Here is a 20,425-nt window from a genome sequence, read left to right as displayed (position 1 = left end):
AGTCTGAGCTCACTTCCTCTTCCTCCCAGCATTCTGTTCTGTTTATTCCACCCACCTATGTTTTAACCTATGAGGGCCAAGCAGTTTCTTTATTACTTAACCAATGAAATCAACAGATTGATATATGACACTCCCACATCACTTCCCCTTTTTCTGTTTAAACAAAAAGAAAAGGAAGGCTTTAACTTTAACATAGCAAAATCACATATAACAAAACAGTTATCAAGTAAAAATTACAGTTACAATATTTATATCTATTTTATCTTTTATCATAACAATGGAAAACTGTAACTATCTATCTATTCTTCAACTACGTCAAAGACTCCAGAAGAATACAATATTACCTAAGCAAACAAAAAGTAAGCAATTTTCAAAACTCTAGAAATGACAGAGACATCTTGCTGCCTGTACAGTCACCCAAAGTTCCTCCGTACCGTTGGGGCATCAATCTTCAGCCTTCAGGCCCATAGTATCCAGAGACATTTCCATGAAGCAGGAAATTTCAAAGACAGTTCAGTCACTATCTGCTGTGTCCTGCAGAATGTCTCGCAGACTCTTTCATGAATCAGGAACCCCGAAAGATCATCTCACCTTTACGCAAGTTCAGCAGTCCTCTCTCTGCAGGTTCTTTGTGTCCAGTTTATGCAACAATCCAGGCAAGAGCAGTTTCTTGCCCAAATGGCTATCAAACTCCATAAGGTGCCTCTTCCATGCCCATCTTCTTCTTGAAGTAGATTGGTGCTGCCAGGAGCAGATGTGTCTCATTGTCATGAAAAACCCTAAGTTATTAAAACATTTAAAATGCCATATTCCATAGTCTTTGAAAGATATGAAGAATGCCTATCTAAAATATATCTGTGTACATCTAGAAAATCTAACTAACATGACTACAAACTTGACTATTATTAATAATTATCCATTAACAACCTATATACATTACATTTTGAAATGAACTATACAATCACAATACCTTAATCAATATCAGAAATACATACACATATAATAAAATTGACCTTAAATTAATATCAGCAAACCAAGATTCATATCAATGCAAATTATTCACATCTATATCATCTCCCCCTTTAAATGTAAAAGAACATTTATAAACAATATTTGGGAATATGGACGTAGTTATTTCTCTCCAAACTGCTTCCTGCTGAATGGGGGCGCTGTTATTCAGGTCTTTTATGGGATAACCTGTCTGCTAGGTTCATCACAGTCGGCAGTTGAGCAAAGTAATTTTCTGAAGGTGTTCACAGCAACCTTTCAGGAGGGTGTGGTCTATCATACCATATTGAAATAGAAGCAATCCATAGAGTCTCATTCTCTATGAAAACAAAAGAAGAATCTCTTTTCCAAAGTATCATATCCTTAGACCCAAATTCTGAAATCAACGTATTTTGAAAATATCTATCTTGGATTAGTTCAGCAACATTTATAATCAAATATCTTTTAGCATCTGTTGCTCCTTCCTCAGCATTCAAACAATTCAAAGAGAGCATAATAGCATACAGTATCAAGATTCTCTGTGTATTTTCCATCTTTGTGTGGCTTTATTTTAATCTCTATTTCGTTTATTTTTACTTTTATTTTATATTTTCTGTATATCTTCGTCCTGGAATAACTCTTTAGACCAGGCTGTCCTTGAACTCTCAGAGATCCTTCTGTCTCTGCCTCCCAGGTATTGGGATTAAAGGCATGTGCTACCACACCTTGAAGTCACAGAGGTCAATCTCCCTCTGTCTCCAAAGTGTTGGGATTAAAGGTGTGTACTACCACACCCAACTACTTTCTTTCTTCCTAATTTTTTTAAGAACTTTAACATTTATTCTGCATATATTTTTAAACACACTGTAAATCATTTAAAGTTTTCTTTGTCTTTGAATCTCTCTTTACTGTATATCTCTCTTTTTCTGACCACATGAGTCTTTAATTTACCAAGCAATATCAGTAGGATGAAAGCCGTGGCTTTGACGGCTGGATTCAGACCATTCCTTAGCTTTCCAGCCTCATGGCTGAGGTACCGGCTGTAGCCATGTTTATCACCACAACTCTGTGGCGTTTCAAGGTCCTTGCCAGCAAACAAGCTACAACACTCAAATGTTCTCTCTGTAGCTGACCTCCTGCCTCAAAGAGTCAGAGTTTGCCCTGGCAGGATGGCCCAGAGAGCTGGCATTTTAAAACAGCACAACTTTTTTCCTGCTACGGCTGAAAACCGAAAAGCATGCCTTCAGCTTTTCACCAACACCGTTTTAAGTGTTTCGTGGCAGGACCTCTTTAATGAGCTGCAAGGTTTCACAGCTGAAGCTGAGTCAGGAAGCCTCTCTTAAATAAGAGCACTTGCTTGCCTCTAGCAAGCAGAGCAGACCCGAGAAATTGTTGCTACCAAGAAAACATGCTTTACTCTATTCTTTCCCGAGCTTCCTCAGGCTTTCTGTAGATTCAGTGCCCCATGTCTGGGCACCATCTGTAGTAGGGGCTGTGGGCCTCTTCCCACAGCACGGCTCATGGCTGCCTAGCTAGCTTATGCCCCAAAATAACAACACACAAACTGTATTCTTTTAAACACTGCTTGGCCCATTTCTATTCATGTGTGTAGCACCCCAAGGTGTGCTTACCGGGAAGATTCTAGCCTAAGTCCATCCTGGGTCGGAGCTTTATTGCGTCTGCCGGGGAGAGGGGAGCATGGCGTCTGCTCCAGAGAGCAGAGCTGTCAAGTCTGAGCTCACTTCCTCTTCCTCCCAGCATTCTGTTCTGTTTACTCCACCCACCTATGTTTTAACCTATGAGGGCCAAGCAGTTTCTTTATTACTTAACCAGTGAAATCAACAGATTGATATATGACACTCCCACATCATCAACATACCACAACTAGTTAAAAACAAAGACTGTTGGGTGCTCAACCCCATATGATACATGCCCAATGAATGTCTGTGCAAGAATCTCAGGGAAAAGATCATGCAAGAGAGGTAGAAAAGATAGAGACATAGGACTAGGATGCCTGTTGCTAGGTAGTATCTTCAGGGAAAATGCACCCATGAAATCTCTGCAATATAGTTACCTCAACAAGACCTGCATAACAACATTGGTTGTCATGTCAACTTGAATAGAGGATACTCTACCTTACTCCTCTCCTACTAAAAGACCTGGAGATAGTTGATGGGTTCTGAGAGAGGGAGAGCTATTTTCCTTCCGGAATGAGTTTCTACATAAGATGTCCAGTGCCAGGTGGTCAGGCCTGAACACATGTACATAGGGCAAGGCCAAATTGACTCAGAAGGTTGTATATACAAATGTATAGAAGGAGGAATGGGAATGGTGTAGATAAAGTGCTTATGTGTATAGCACTCAAAAATGATTTTTTAAAAAGAAAAACCTACATTCTCAGATATAGAATTCTTGTTGAATGCATACTGAACATTCTTAATCACTCCTGTATGTGTGTTCAGTCAGATATCATCCCCATGTCTATTATTTTAGCTTAACATTTTGCCTTCTGAAATTTCTTTAGTAAATTTTTAAAAACTTTTATTCCCTCATTGCTCACAAGCAGAATTTAACCTTGCTATTTATCTTCCATTGGAATTTTCTTAATATTTTATATTGGGGGATAATTTATGCATAGTTGATATAGGAAAATTGAGTGTATAGTATAACAAATCTAGACAGGTGTATAACTTCCCGAGTTTGCATTATATCTGTCAAAATATCAAACACTTTCCCACCTGCATAAAATTCCCTAATACCAGGCTTTATATAATCTACTATTTTCCCTCAATCTAAAATTGCATTCTGTCTTTTATTTCTATATTGTTGTAAGTATCTATTTTATCCTAGCTATCAAATTGTTCTATTATTTTCAGTACTTTTGATATCAATTAATGATTGCAATTTTGGATGTCTCCCCATTATATTTTCCTTGTGTGATGCATTCTTAGAAGATTTGATGTTGACTGTGGGAGACTTTTGTGCTCATGATGGTAGATAAATTTTAGTACAAAAAGTCTAAATTCATATCTGTTAAATCTCAAATGTGTTTATAGGATTTTTATAGTTTCTAACTCTCCCTAGTGATATTACTGGACCAGAACTAGGAAGTGTAAATTTGTTCTTTATACCTAGGCAGGTTAAAGTTGATAGGTAATATTTTATGTATTATTGGTCATTGATGATATAACAAATGGCCACTAACTTCAGATCTTAAACACCAAAAATGTTATATTATTATTATTTCTAATTTTACTATTTTAAAGGCAAAGGATCTAAAATAAATTTGCAGGTATTCATTTCTTCTAGACACTGGTTCTCAGAAGTTGACCACCTTTTAATAACAATGAGTATTTCTTTTATTGGAGGTTCTTCTGCTACACTAAAGCCAGTAGTATGGCTTGCCTCTTTGCCCTTTTCCTCTCTTCTCTTTCCTTTTCTTCTTCTCCCATTGTTGAATTTCCTTCTTTAATCTCCTCAACAATCTTTGTGAATACCTTAGACCCATTCATACATCTAAAATAACATCAATGTGTTGAACACTTTACACAGACCACATTCACAAGAACTTTCACCATTTATGGTTATATATTAAGAACTTTGGAAAAGGTGTCTTGAACACTGAATTGAGTAAAACTATCAGGTCTCATCTATGAATTTTAGACATAGCACAGTTTAATGCTTAGGTATGAAAATGAAGTTTTCTGTTGTCCAATCTCTTACATGATAGAGGGCTTGATGTTTTCTGTACTGTATTTCATGTAATGAAAACATGGTTGTTGTTTATTTTTTTTTTGTGTGTGTGTGTATGTGTTCAGCATTGATTTCTTCCACGACTCCAGAAAGTGAATTCATATGACATAAAACAAGAAACATTGTATCCCAGGCAGCCACCCAAGCTCATGTCAACCTGCACTCCACCATCAGCGTAATTTTCTTATACTCACAAAGTTGGTTTCCTTTCAAAATCAGCACGTTTGCACATGTGCATGAATACGACTTTGATATAGTTTTTTGTTTCTTTGAATTAGTATGTTGGTGACTATGAAACAGTAAAGCTGGCCAGTCATTTTTCTGGATGTTTACCTTCGTGTTGCATATGACAATTAGGCTTCCTAGCTAATTGAATTAACTTATTTTAGCACAGATGGCTAGTAAATTGTTGGAGTAGGCTTAACATACAGTACCCTTACCCTGGGTAACGACACTTTTACAAATCTTAGGTCTCTAAACAATTATTGAGCATAAGTTCTGAGTAGTTGGTATGCACAAAAATGTCACTATGTTTCTATCTACCTTCAGCAGGTCTTGATGTTATGGCAAAATAGAGACAGAAACAGGTAATTACAGTGCAGTTTATCTAGGCATCTTGGGAATTCAAAGGATAGTTCAGTGAGCTATCTGCAATAGTAGAGGGAGTTGCAAGAGAGGAAATAGAATGGGTTTGGAATTGCCTCATCTTAAAGTAGCCCCATTGGATTCATGAATGGATTATATATAGGGAGGCCTAAGATGAACCTTTACATGACATAGTAGGACTTAATGGCACATGGCTACTCACTGTGTAACTCACTCTACTTTTCCATGTGTTTGAAATATTTTAAACAAACATTGGGAAAAGACTTGTATTCATCTCTTTTTACAGCTATCATTCATTGAATGCTTAATATGCAAGACATGTTTAAGAGCTTTACATTATTTATCTCATATAATTCCCATATCATCTGTTCAAGATAGGTGATGCCATTATAGCTATTTTCTCAAAAGTCAAGCACAGTGGAGTAGTATAACTACTCAAGTTTGCCCAGCAAGTATGTAATTTAGGATACCGGACTGCTTTACTGCATCATTTTCACTCCATACCTTTTCTGTTAGAGGTACTTCTAAAATGCTGACAGGATGAGCTTCATGAAAGGTGGGGGAACATGCCACAGGCAAAGGGGAGACCAAATTTCATGGATATTCAAAGTAACAAAAAAGGAAGGAACCATTCTCATTGACAAGTGAAAAGTAAAGTACATATCTGTGAAAGAGTGTCATTGTCAAGAGAAATTATTTAAGAATGGACTTTGCATAAATTGGTAGTATTAGTAATTTACATAATAATTACTATGTAATTAATAGGATCCATTGAAGGGTTTTAGAAGGGAGGATGTTATTTGTTGATTTCTATTTTGAAACAAGTACCCTAGGATCAGGATTGAGAATAGATTCCAACAAGCACTTTTCATTTTTATTCATTCACAGGTGAAATATCCTACTACAAACACAATGGTTTAAAGACCAACAAATGGTACACATTAAAACGCTGGCAATGAACATTTTGTCTTCTTCGTATAAAGTGCCTTTTGCAAAGGCTGAAAGTGACTCTAATTTGATAAGGGGTGTTTTAAGAATTAATAGCTACATAGAGAGATGTCTAATTATTGAATCTAAAGCACTGAAGGAAAGGCAACACTCATGGAAGCCTTTCAAAGAAAAAATTGAGAGATGATTAATTATGTTTAATATTGAGGCAGATTAAGAATACTCAGTTTTTTGTTAGCATCATAATAAAATAATTTTTTGTGGTGGCACATACCTTTAATTCTAGCACTTGGGAGGAAGAGGCATACCTTTCTCTGTGAGTTCAAGGAAAGATTGATCTACATGATAAGGTTCAGACCAGGCCGGGCTACAGTAAACTCTGTCTCTTTATTTTTTTTTTTCTCTGTCTCTTTAAAAAATGAATTTAGTAAAGCTATGTCAACATACAGTATAACTATTCTATAAAATATTATTAAAATATACTTATATGCTTTAAAATATTCTTTATTCCCACCAATTTAGTGATTACTTACAAAAGTAAATTCAAACTTCACATATGTAACAAGAATATCTAGTAATCAAACTTAATATCACCAACAGTAAGACAAATGTATAGTGCCCACCTCTTACCTCAATGGACTACAGACAACACACCATTTATACATAGTGCAATTGGCCAAAATCTTGAATAATCATTCACACATAATGCAATTGACATTTATTGTTAATTATGAGGATTAAATTAAAAATTGGCTGTAATTCTATAAAAATAATTGACATTCTTTATAATCATTAGTTTCATAAGGAAAATGAAAGTAGTGGGATTCTCCTCTATAATAGGAATGTAAGACCATGAGAAAACCACTCTATGGTCCTTAATTGGATCGTAGATCAGAGAAACAAACAAACAAAAAATGCATCCAGCCAGAAAATACAGTCAGTACTGCTTCAGTTTGAAACATATGAGTGTGTCCTGTACAGTAGAGTATAAGTATGTGTCAGTGTTTAGTTTCTTGGCTTTGGTAATTGGATCATAGTTTTATGGATGACTATTGCTTCTTTGAAGAAAAATATTTGTATCCTTGGAAACCCTGTGTAAAATTTAATGATATCTACTGAATACTCTGAAATGATTATTTTTTTAAAAAAAAATGCATGCTGTAGCAATGGGGAAATAGTGAGAGATATAATGAATGGGAAATTAATATGAAAGTTGGTAATATTTTATATCTTTAGATCAATATTGCCTAAGAATGCTAAGATTAATATGTTTGCTTAATTTCTTTCGATGTGTTTTGAATTTGCAAATTATTTTAAATTCGAAAAGGCCTAGATACACATATCATTTAGCATAAGATTGATTGATTGTATATTTTAAAATGATAGGAAATTATTTAGCTCTACCATGTCAGGTATGTGAATTTCACATTCCTGGAATAAAAGAGGACTCTGTGGTTGACACTTGCCTGCCATTTCAGTATAGCATGCAGATAAAAGATGAGAGAAAGGTAGAAATGCAGGCAGAAGTTTCACAGGAATATATTTGAGACTTTCTACTTGGAGAGACCTGACATCTGGTTTAATGTGTAGTTTACCGTGTGTTCTAATTCAAGCCTTTTCTTTTGTTTTTGGAAATGAAATGAAGGGAACAAATACATTAATCCATTTCTCAAAGCAAGCAGAAAAAGAAAAGTGTGTGTCTTATCCTTATTTCTGCACACTGTGTGTGCAGCAATAGGTTAAACCATTCTAATCATCACTCTTTCTGCTCTAACCCTGCAGTGACCATAAGAACGGAACTCTGTGAATTCAGCTCTGTTCTTGCCAATCTTCATCATGGGGCATCTGCTTTGTCATCTTATTCTGTCTCCATCAGTCTAATGGCAGACAGTTCCCCTTAAAAACAACAGTTAGCTATGACTCCTCTCATATAAAAGCCCGAACAAGGCTTTTTTTTTTGTAGGTATAGAAGGGCTGCCAAGGAGAAAATTGAAAACCCCTGCCATGTACCTAACACCTAAGTTCTCTGGAGCTGACCAAAGATCCCAGGCACAGATCAGAGGCACCACATTAGGGAAACAGCTGATTATAAATAATACAGACTTCAGTGGATGATGAGAAATGCAGTAATCCTTTTCTGAGCCAGACAGGATGATGGAAGTGATACAACAGCAGTGCATAAAGTCTGTAAGGGAAGCAGATGCTGAGAGGTTCATTTCATACCTTGATAATTTAAATCAGCAATGAATTCAGTAGGTGCTCAATAAATATTTGTTGACTCAGTAAACAAAAGGAGTGGAAAACCGATTTTCTAACAAAAATTAGTGAAACACCGTGTGTTTATACCACATATCAACTCTGTCTTCAAATTGTAGCTATTTTAGAAGATGAGAATTCTGAGAAGAGAGCTTAGAAAATGATGCTCATCTATTTAGAGATAAGGACAGAGACAGAAAGAACATACATAAATGGAATTCAATTTGCCTGTGAGTCGTGTCTGGTGGTGGGAGGTGGGAAGAAGAGGGCAATAGAAACTGGTGTGACATTAAGATATGTTTTTTAATGTTAATCATCTCTCCCCTTGAAACCTATTACTGTCAAATATTTACCCTACAATGTGACAGCAATGCCCATATCAAATTCGCTGTGCTAGGAATGGGCTACCTCTTTTGGAACTGTTAACCAGTGAGGTCCCATTGACTCCCAAACATTATAGGTTATTGCCAGTGTTCTTGCTTGCCCTCCAGAACTTTGATCTTAAAAAGACACCATGCTCGAGTTGTAGAATATGAAGATTTTAGTGAGTAGATACCAAGAAGCACCATCCTTACTGTCTAGTATTCATGATGCCCAAAGATACACTGTACATCAGTGAAGAAAAAAAAAGAAATCATGTATCTTACCCAGATAAATGCTTGAACCCTGCAAGCTACAATAATGTCTGGCCAGGCAAGGTAAGCCCACTAGTAAAACAGTGGCACAAATGTTGTAGGAATAACCAACCAGTTCCTAATCAGACTTAGGGCCCACTTGCATTCCATAAAAGGCATTGATGTCAGGGTAAAAAACATATGGCTATACAGGTCATAGACCCTAGGGCAGAATCTACCACTGTTATTCAGCTAAATGGGCATGATACTAAAATAATTTCTAATGGCATATCCTAATGACTTCAGACTAATTTTTACATCTCTCAAATATCATCAGAGATCCACAAATGGATCTGGTCAAAGTGCAAGGAATGAGAGTCTACAGAATGATCAGCCAAAAATTGGAACCCCCTCCTAGCATGGCTCAAGGATCACTGAAGAAAATAGACCAGGTATATATATACATATATATACATATATATACATATATATACATATATATTGTTTTGTTTTGATTTTTGTTTTTCGAGACAGGGTTTCTCTGTGGCTTTGGAGCCTGTCCTGGAACTAGCTCTGTAGACCAGGCTGGTCTCGAACTCACAGTGATCCGCCTGCCTCTGCCTCCCGAGTGCTGGGATTAAAGGCGTGCGCCACCATCGCCCGGCTTGATCAGTTATAAGAGCCAGAGGCAGTGGATAACTACAAGGAAAATGTGTTTTGTGACATAACAGGGCAGTTGCATATATGAAGTAATATTGACTACAATAGCATGCATAAGATGTGTTTAAGTTCAAGCCAAACAAAATCCCAGTATGAAGGATGGAGGTGGGCATGAGTCTCACCCCTAGGTGAGAAGCTGTTGGGAAAGAGAGTCAGTTTTCTTTATGATTGTAACCTCTGGAAGGTTATCTACAATCTAGTAGATGGTCATACATCCAAGAGTATATGGGAGGCACAAGTTGGACTCAATTGGTTTAAAAAAAACAAACAAACAAACATGAGACTACAAACTACAGGTGGATAGGGAAGTGAGGGTGAATCTAGAAGAACATGAAAGAGGGGGTGAATGTGAACTATTACCCATAAACACCGAGGAATATAGCACCTGTAAAGTTGTAGGCTAGTTTAGAGTTATTTTGACATTTTTACATGTATTGTTATCTCCAGAGAATTTTAATTTTCTGAACCTGTTTCCTTTGGGATACTGTTGTAGAAATCTGATGAGCTTTTAGAATTGAACATGACCAGAGACTTCCTTATGTAGACCCATACTTTTAACCCATGTCTTGTTTATATTTTTAGTGGTCTCATTACTGCTGTTTAGAAAAAGAAAGCTTAGTTACTGCTGCATAGATTGTCATTCCAGTGGGTGTCATGGGCAGCAATTTTTGAATGATCCCCTTCTTTTGAAATTCTGTTCCCAGCTGGAGAAATGTCACATTTGTCTCAGCTTTTGACTCTGACTTTTAGTGAGAGAAATGAAGAAGAGAAAAATACATCCCTTTTATTCAAGATGCAATGAGCAATTGTATGCACATCTGGTGACTTCTGCTGAAGACTTCAAAGCATTTAAAAATATTGATTAAGTCTCAACCTGTTGGGAAATCGTTGCCATATCTTTCTTTTTGTCCCTAGAATTGCTGAAGCTCAGAGCTTTATTTAACTTGCTGAATCTTGTATTATGGCCAGAAAAAGACCTCAGGAGCCCCATTCCCCAGGTTCTTATTAGCCTTGACAAGTGTTGTTAAAATTGCAGGCTCTTCAAGAAAAGCAGCATTACACAATTTCAGTGCAAAGATGTGCACACGCAGAAACACACACACACACACACATCCATGTATATATTTTGAAATAGATTCTGGAGTGATATATTGTTTTACTTCTGCAAATGTAATTATTTTTAGTTACTGTTTCAATTTTTTCCATGTCCCTCATTGATTTATTTATTTTGACATTAGTCTGTTTAACCTGAAACCAAAGAGTGTTCCTGGTTTAGGCTTTTATTCTAAACCACTTCGTACTTTAAATGGTATGTCTCAAGGGAGAGATGTATGAAGAATTCATGGTAGTTGGAAATTTTCTGTTAGATTATCACCTGCCATTAAAAACAAGTGCAAAGCATGGGATGCTGCAGTGAATGTATCACATACCATAATCAAAGATGAATCAAGGTAATTACCAGCCAAGCTAAGAGTGAATGGAACCCAAAACCAATTAAGCTATTTATTTCGACTGTACCATTGAACAAACACTTTAGTGTTTTAATTTGCTCCTCTTTTCATCTGCTCCAGGAATATGTTTGCTAATATGAACAGGGAAGCACAATTGCTATTTAATTAACCTATTTTGTCAGCACCTCACAAGAGCCGCACAAGTAGATGTGCTGAAGTCTCAACAATGATGATCCTGATAAAAATAACAAATGTGAAATTTGTACCAGTCATTTTTACAATATTCACCAAATTGCAACAGCCAAAGAATAAACAAAGTAGGTTGACTTGCAGAAATTGACTTTGAAATACTTGCATATACATGTTGAACCAATATGAAGTAATTAAGTTTAGAAAAATATTAGCAGAGTTTAATGGCAGTCTCATTGTTCCTGACACAGTGCTCTGTTACTACGAGCCAACATCAGGCTCTCAGGGCTAGAGTTGATAAGGATGCTGGAGTGTCTTGGAGCACACAACTTTTGTTAGCCAGGAATCAGATAGGAGCATCGCTCCTCCACTTTTTAACAGTTATCACAGTGTGTTGTTGCATCCGTCACTTGTTGTCTGTGATTGACATCAAAGCCCTAAGGCAGATTTGTTTAAGGTGAATTTGAGCGTGAGTATTTCCCGCGGGAGATGAACTAGTACTGAAGACAGCCACCGTTCTACTTTTAATTAGTATTAGAAGAGAAACTGGAACAACCCAAGTGAAATCTCAAGTTTCTGGTGTAACTCAGTGGGAGGGCTTCTGACCTGGATCTGATCCTCAAGACCAGGAGAAAAAGAACAAAGCCTCTTAATGTTATACACAGCAGGACCCTACCTACAAAGCATGGAGTTCTAGTCATGAACACAATGAAGGGAAACTGAGCTTTCACCTGGATATTTCACTCTTGCGCAGACATTATTAGGTATAGCCATTTCCCTCACAGCCTGAGTTTTGTTTGTCTTTTCACACAATCTGCAAGCTTACAGTGTTTTAAGTCCTCCACAGTGTAGTTTAGCAGACACTGGTCCCTGGACCCCTGTAGTAATAGAGGTAATCACTTTCAAATTTGGGGCAATCAAAACTTCATTTTGGTAGCCTAGACTAGCACTGAACTGATCCTAATCCTCTTGCTTCAGCCTCCAAAGTGTTGTGCCACCACCTTTCACTGAGAGACTCACTTTCCAGTTCTTAGAACACTGTTAGAACGCTGTATCTGGAAGTCCTCAGAGGCCTGGACCAATGTTTTTTTTTTTTTTTTTTTTTTTTTCCCATGTAGGGAGATGTGCTCTGTATGCATGTCATTCTGAAAGGATGAACACATTTGATCTGAAATCCAGCTTGATTTCCTGCTCGGGTTCATTGTGAGAGGAACTGTGCTGTTAGGAAACCAAAGCGCAGAAAGGAAGTGACATATTGTAGATCACCTGTGTCTTCCCATAATTCAAATATGTGTCTTCCTAAATGTTTTCCCTTCTCTCAGGAACTCTTTAACTACAGGTACTTTGCATATGGTGGGACTTGAATCATGCAGGCACATTAGTCTTTTAAGACGTGGCACATGTTTTCAAAAAGAATGCCTATATCCCGAAAACAAAGTTTGGTCAAATTCAGATAAAGGGCCTCAAGAGCTAGAAAGTAGCCTACACAGACATTATCAAGAGCGGCAGGAAAAGAGCCCACAAATCACAATCCCAGACAACCTAGACAACAATGAGGACCCTAAGTGAGACATACATAGATCTAATCTACATGGGAAGTAGAAAAATACAAGATCTCCTGAGTAAATTGGGAGCATGGGGCCCTTGGGAGAGGATTGAAGGGGAGGGGAGAAGCAGGGAGGGGAGCAGAGAAAAATGTAGAGCTCAATAAAAATCAATTTAAAAATGGTGGCAGAATTTTGACAATCTATAGAATTTTGTCCCATTTAAAATACGCACATCCAGATTCTAAAATCACCCTCTTGTCAAAACAAGTCAGTCCATAAGCTTCTAGCTTGGAACCCCTGGGTTTGTTTTATCATGCAGATGAATTAAAACAGAATCCATTTATTTAAATTCCCCCTTTAGATTCCTTGTGATTGCAAGAAGCCTACAGGACTCTCTGTTTGAATATCCTGCTTTTTAGTCACCAGAGAAGCACATTTTTAGGTTTGGAAAACCAAGCATTGGGAAGGGATTTAAACAAAACTGTCTTCCCATAGACTAAACTTGAAAAGAATACGCACAAATACATTGCATCAAATCTGTAGGGAAAATAATACTGCAGCCTGGGAGATGCTGGGAAACCGGAACAGACAAACCAAATCATCGTAGGGCAAACCCACCATATGTACCAAACAACCAGTGCAATTATATTGTGCAGTTGAGGAATTACATAAATTGCCCACTGGGAAGGAAGCCTTAATCTCCACCCTCCCCGCAAATCTACAGACAGCTGTGCGCTGTCTCTGTCTTTCTGAAAGGTTGAACACATTTGATCTGAGAACCAATTTGATATCCTAATCAGGTTTGATGTGAAAGACCGGCTATAGATGTATGCGATTCTCCCGGTGTGCATCTTTGATTCGAGCGCTAATTACGTCGATCCTTTGGGAAGCACAACCACGAAGCTGGGTCCTCCTTGATTAATGCTGGCAGAGAGCCACGCAGCGCGCGCAGCAGAGAGCGGCTCAGCAGCTCCAGTCCCAGCTGAGAATATGGTCCCATTATCTCCCAGCTGCCTAACCAATCCATAAGGGCCTGTTCTGCGTGGATGATCAGTTGTAGTGGAAGCAGGGACTCGCTGCAAGCTGAAATCCCTGATTTGCTGTACCATGTAAGACGAACTGGGACATTTTACTTTACAGTCTGTAAGTACCAGGTTCTCCCCGGAACCCTCTCCCTACAGCTCCATGTGAAGGCGACTTTGCAAGCCGCGTTCCATTTTCTGTTCCTTGCTCTTTTTTGAATGAAGCTGCTGAGACAGTGTTACTTGCTTAGCGCTTGCTGTTTCTGTCAAATCTCTTAGATAATTGATTCATACCAAGCAAATTGCGCTCTTTCCAGAATGCTTTTCTGGAAGTTAAAAGTAATTGACTTCATTTTTAATTTGGGAGTAAGGGTGTATTATATATGCCTGCAGTGGTCAGAGTATTTCTTTAAACTTATTCTTTAACCATGCAAGAAAGATTTAAGTCTAATGTGTATGTGAAAACATCCTTTTGCTGGCACATCTGTATTAGGGAAGCGAGTTTCTGTATTTCCAAACTTTAAAGGAGTTTGTTTTGCTCTCTCCTCTGTCACTAGGAAATGTACAAGCAGGAAAGTTTCGTGGTGTTTTTTAACTGTTGTTGATTATTTTGTAACAGTAGAAAGTGTTTAGAAACTTTGCCAAAGAGGTTGTAAAACTTTGAGATATTTATGAATACAGACTATATAATTTAATTTAGTATCTTTGATTAGTTGCTTTTTAAAGTACCATCTTAAAAGCTGGTGATATTTTTAAGCAAAAGAATACCATTTTTTAAAAGAAAAGCATAGGTCCATTTATTTTATTATATATTCTTGAATGCAATCTGTCAAGTCAGTATCTGCTATTCACACAAAATGAATTGATCATAGAATGTTTTCATAATTTAATATATAAATGAATAGTGTTTTATGGTTCCTTTCAAATAAGCATTGTCTTGGTGAAATTAAAGATTGTTATCATTGTGAGGAAGGATTTGTGGAATATATTTATATATGGGTTTCTGTAACCTATCTAGATAAATAGGTAGATAAATAGAAAGAAAGATGATAGGATAGATAGATAGATAGATAGATAGATAGATAGATAGATCACATTTTTATTGAATTAAAAGCAGAATAGATGAGCAAAGTAAAATTAATTTTAATAAAAGCCACGAACCACTGGCACTTGGATTAGTGGTGGTATATACTAACATAGGTTTGAAGCCACTAGTAGACAAAACAAAACCATATTTTTCATAGTGAGTCCAAGAATATGTAGAATACGATTTTCAGAGTAGAACTACAGCTTGCCAGAACAGGTATTAAGTGGAGGAAAAAGCACCGCTTGTGAAGTATGAAGCGATCTCATGGAATAGGTTCTCATCTGATTCAGTTGAGGAGAATGGGAGAGAGAAGATAGATAAAATAGATGCTTGTCTGCTTGTGCTAAGGTATTCTCAGTATTCGAGGGTTGGAAGGGAGAAAAATCAACATCCCAGTAACAGGAGTGAATTTTCAGGAAAATGAAAGCACGAAAGAGTAGCCACAATAGCTCTGAACAGTGGCTATCTCAGGTCTGCCCTGGCTGAGAACTCTGGACCCTGAAGAAGTAACTTCCTTATGAAATAGATGCTGAAATCTGAAATCATAGCAAGGTGTAGTTTAGGCTCATGTTTTCCCTTATAGAGGGAATAGCCTCAGACCAAAGCTGACTTTTGAGTGTGGCACTCAATTACGTTTTTAAATAGTTGCTGCTCTTTATCTTGCTTGTTTAAATTCATGGTCTTGGACAAGACTTGATCTCGTGTTAAGGGGATAACAGGAATAGAAACAGGGTCAGTTAAGGTCCTGTGTTTCTGTTGTTCTTAAACAAATGTTTGATCTCTGAATGTCTACTTTAATTAAGGCTGTGTTTGGATACTTTTCCTAGTCAGATTCCACCCCCCCAACACATACACGCACCAATTCTCTCCTTTAACAGTAATTTTGCCTTCAAAAGAATACTGTTCTCACATAGTCAAATATTATATTTTTCCTTCAAACATTAAGAAATTTAAAATAATGTATTTGGATGATATACATTTCATGGCCTGTAGTCAGTCATAAATCTCAAAGATGTTTATGCAAGATCTATCATGCTGTTGCTAACTTACTTCTTTAGAAATATTTGAGGTTATTTTTTGAATGTTGGGAAACTGTCTTATTGGTTGTGCTTAATCTGTTTTAAAAAATGAGGGTGAGCTTTATAATCTAGGACTGTTTTAGGACCTGCTGGCTCAAGAGATGGGGGACTCTAGATGTGTATTACAAATACCTTTTGGAAGGTGATTTTAAAACCATGGTGATTTGATTGGTCTTCAAAATAAGTTTAAAGTCCTATAAAAGAGATGAACAGATGAGTCCTCACTTTATGCACAAAGGTAACATGTCTCTGAATATGTTTATATGCATAGAATCCATTCTGTTGTCTCAAAGACAATATTTATGCTACTGAAGTACACTATCTCCCCAGCTCTTCAAACAGGGTAGTGTTGGACAAAGTAGAAGGATCCTGTGAGCGTAAGGATGTGCCAACAAAGCAGGCTGCATTTTTTTTTCTTTTTTCTTAGAGCTCTGGGCAACAACAACAACAGAAAAGGAAAAAAAAAATACGACTTCCTAACACTCTGAGCTTTGTTTGTAAGCAGGTCCTCTTTGCAGAAAGCTTACACTATTACACTCTTCCCCCTCTTTAACAGATGGAACCACACACTTGGAGGTGAGGCATGAAATTCTAGGATAAGGCCTTTCCACAAGTAAAAACAAAATAAAAAGTGAGTGAGATTGAAAGAAAAGCACAAAGAATTTAACAATCCTAATATTTCTGATGGCTACAATTTTTTTTTTTGTGCCTTGACTGGGTACTAACCAAGTATATACTGCACAGGTTGTCACTAGTGACATGGGAGTTTGAATTAATCTGCATTGATTTGCTGTGGAACTGCTTACTAACTTTTTATCTCCCTGTCCCTCATTATACAGACATAGAGCGGTGTCATTTCTAAGGTGCTTTCTTAGTTAGAGAGTCTATGACCTCAGGATGCCTCCTTCTGACCTCTCACTCCATAAACACTCCAAACTACCCTGAAAATGGGGGGAAAATTAATGTTTTCAAACTAAATGAGATCCTAGTAATCCTCTTTCCTCTGCCTGCCAAGTGTGTGGATTATAGATATTTACTGCCATACGTGGCTTTTTCCTTTCCTTCATTTCTTGTCTCAGTAGACTCCACACACGACAAAGTGGCTGTCTGTCTCCACTTTAGTTTCTGTTTCCTCATTTTGTTCTTTTTCCAGTAAGAATTGTTCTGGAGTCAGGACATTAGGAAGAAGACTGTCATCACCTACTCCTTGCATAAGCTGTTTATTGGCATCCTTGAGCAGTGGTTCTCGCCCTTCCTAATGCTGTCACCCTTTAATACAGGTCCTCATGTTGTGCTGACTCCCCAACCACAAAATTATTTTCATTACTACTTCATAACTATAACTTTGCTACTTTTATGAATCATTATGCAGATATCTGATATGCAAGATATTGGATATGTGTAAGGGTCATTTGACACACCCCTGCAAAGGGGTCATGACCCACAGTCCTAGAAGAAAGTTAATCAGGGTAGTAAAATATGCTGGCATACTGTTCTGCTGTGCATTGTATCTCTCTCTCTCTCTCTCTCTCTCTCTCTCTCTCTGTTTGTGCACGTGTATGCATCTCTGTGTGTATGCATCTCTGTGTGTGTATGTATTATATGTATATGTGTATGACGTATGTGAGTGAGGGCATATTCATGCTATGGTGTTTATGTCAACATCAAAGCACAACTTCAGGTGTTGGTTCTAGTCTTTCAACTTGTTTTATGGTTGTGTCTTTTTGTCCCTTGCCACAGTGTTGCATACACTATGCTAGCTGGTGATCTAGGGAATTCTGCTGTCACCACCTATCCTCTCGTGTAGCAGTACTGAGATTACAGATGTGTGCTACCATCCTTTACTTTATGTGGGCGTGGGGATTCACGCTTACGTCCTCATAATTGCATAGCATGGGGTTCATGTACTAAGCCATCTCCTAACCCCATGCAGTGCATATATTCTTAGTCTTAGTTAGGCATGGGCAGAAAGATGCAAAAAGTTACAGTTGCATATAGATATCCAAGTAAAATTTGAAAATAAGAGTGTTATTCATTTTACATTCTTTTTAAAGATGCTCAAGCAAGATTCAGTTTTACCTATTGAACTAAATTTTCTCATTTTCAAACTTCTTAAAAATTTTCCCTGTGAAAATTCATTTCTATGAAGTTGGATGTTGAAGAGTTTTACTTTCGATAGAAGGAGGCAGAGGGCAATCAAAGGACCTTATTTTCCCCAGGAACTTGCTGCCTTGTCCTGCTTTATGGAAGATAAAAAGAAGGTCCATGGCAACAAAGTCATATAAACAACTCTTGGGGGAATTTACGTGAGTTAAATAAAAATACCTACCGTAGAATTTGCTTGTGATACATTCACTACCATCCCAGAACTACATGTGGCAAAATATTCCTTTCAGTCACAGTGGATAGAGGAGGGAATTACAAAACCTCCCAGCTGTGATCCAGAAGCTTCTTGATGTGTCTAAACCAAATTGTAAATAAATTTCAGGTGAGATAAAGACTTGGCTATACAGATACTGAGATAATTAAGTCAATGCCGAGTCTCTATTTGTAGCTCAAGGACTGAGCATTTATGCTCTTATCACTATTAAATGAAATAAAATATGCACTGGCTGTGCAGCTGAAATGACATAAACGATTACAGACTAATGCTGTGCTTAACTGTTGACAGTCTATGTTTTTATGTAGTTATTTTTTAAATATCAAGTGTATCTAGGATGGATGCTAAGTGACCATCTGAAGACAGTAATAACTCAGAAGGGTAACTCTTCCTCCACATCAGAATTATGTTTTGATAGCTTTCAAATATTAGTTGGAATAATCACTTTTATCTTTCTTTTTGCCATTGGTAAATCTCAGTGCATGCATTATGTTATTCTGGGGTTTGGATGTGACTGGCATCCCTTACTCTGGCTCTAGGCTATGTTTCATGTCTCTATGTAGAGGATAAAATTAATTTTCCAAATCCCATAAAGCAGAGTAAATGTCCCTGCTCTTAAGGCAGCAGGTCAGTTGTAAGTGAATTTTTTAATGAGAGATAATTCATCTGTTTTATAGTTGTGTGTCCTATGATAAAAGTGATTTTGTGCTGATGGACTATTTCTATAAAAATAAATATGATGAGAGATAATGTCTGATAATCTTTGACTCTCCAATCCTTGATTATAAAGTGCTAGAGCACTACTTTGGGTTTTAAACCAGCATCTCTAATGACTTGAGATGTTTGATCCACTTAATATCTCCATTGATTTGGCTTTGGTTTTGGTTTTGTGTGTGTGCGTGTGTCTGTGTGTAGTTACAATAAGATTGTAAATTAGACTTATAGTTTTAGATATAAGACATTGTTTTGTTTGTCTTGGCTGCCAAGTTAAAGAGGAATGCATGTCTTTGTATATTTTACCATGGAATTTTTGTTGTTTGATGATAAGATGGGATGATTTATTGCTGTACGTTTTCTGTACGTTTGCATCAGAAACTGAGAAGAAAGTGGTTTTTAACTGTTAGCTAGAAAATGCAGACTTATACATTTGAAAGCAATAGAAGAATTTATAGAAGCTAACTGAACCAGGCATTAGATTTAGGGCTTGCCAGAAGACAATTTTATATTGGTGGACAGAAATTTGAGTGCCCTACAAGCTGGAAAGGAAATGTAAATATGATAATATGATAGTGGAGGAGTGAGTGAAAGTGTATTGTGGTTAAAAGTGCTATGGCTTTGGGCCACAAATGAGAATTGTGGTGAATGGATCAAAAATACTTTACATAAGGGAAGTTGGATTTTTCCCAAAAGAGTCAACCTAGGCATTACTGCATTACTCTGCACATGATTAAGAAATCTGCAATGGAGACATGCTGAGAAAAGGGAGTGCTTTTGGCTCTTGTCTATGCTAGCTGGCAATCTTTAAAAATACAATTATTGTAAATAAAATTGGTATTACAGTACTAGGTTTAGCTCTTTTTAATTTAATGAGAATTTACAGACAAATATATGGGTATATCCTGTTTAGTTGGATGGATACTAGTAAACAAGTTTATCTGCGAACTGTGTAGTTATTTGCTAGTCTTGATGCATCTTGCAATATTGCTGTTTCTAATCCACTGCCCTACTCTCTATGAATGTTATCTGAAATGGTTCTAGGAGATTAGGTGGGGAAACTGATTCCCAG

At 37.1% G+C, this 20,425-nt stretch overlaps 1 protein-coding gene across 4 annotated transcripts in view; it reads left to right on the top strand.

Annotated features, from left to right (window-relative positions):
• LOC130871170 (contactin-4) overlaps positions 1–20,425 on the top strand; it is a 1,056,779-nt gene that overhangs the window by 446,458 nt on the left and 589,896 nt on the right. Inside the window, exon 1 of one of the 4 annotated variants that reach the window (XM_057764489.1) lies at positions 13,924–14,214. The exons of the other annotated variants lie outside the window; for them this stretch is intronic. The gene's annotated coding sequence lies outside the window, so the exon portion shown is untranslated. Of the gene's footprint in view, positions 1–13,923; positions 14,215–20,425 lie in introns of those variants that run through there. 4 annotated transcript variants of the gene reach the window in all.

This window comes from Chionomys nivalis, chromosome 1 (assembly GCF_950005125.1).
Source record: "Chionomys nivalis chromosome 1, mChiNiv1.1, whole genome shotgun sequence".
Taxonomy (NCBI): Eukaryota; Metazoa; Chordata; class Mammalia; order Rodentia; family Cricetidae; genus Chionomys; species Chionomys nivalis.
Note: the sequence above shows the minus strand (reverse complement) of the source record. Positions and strands in the feature narration are given on the sequence as shown.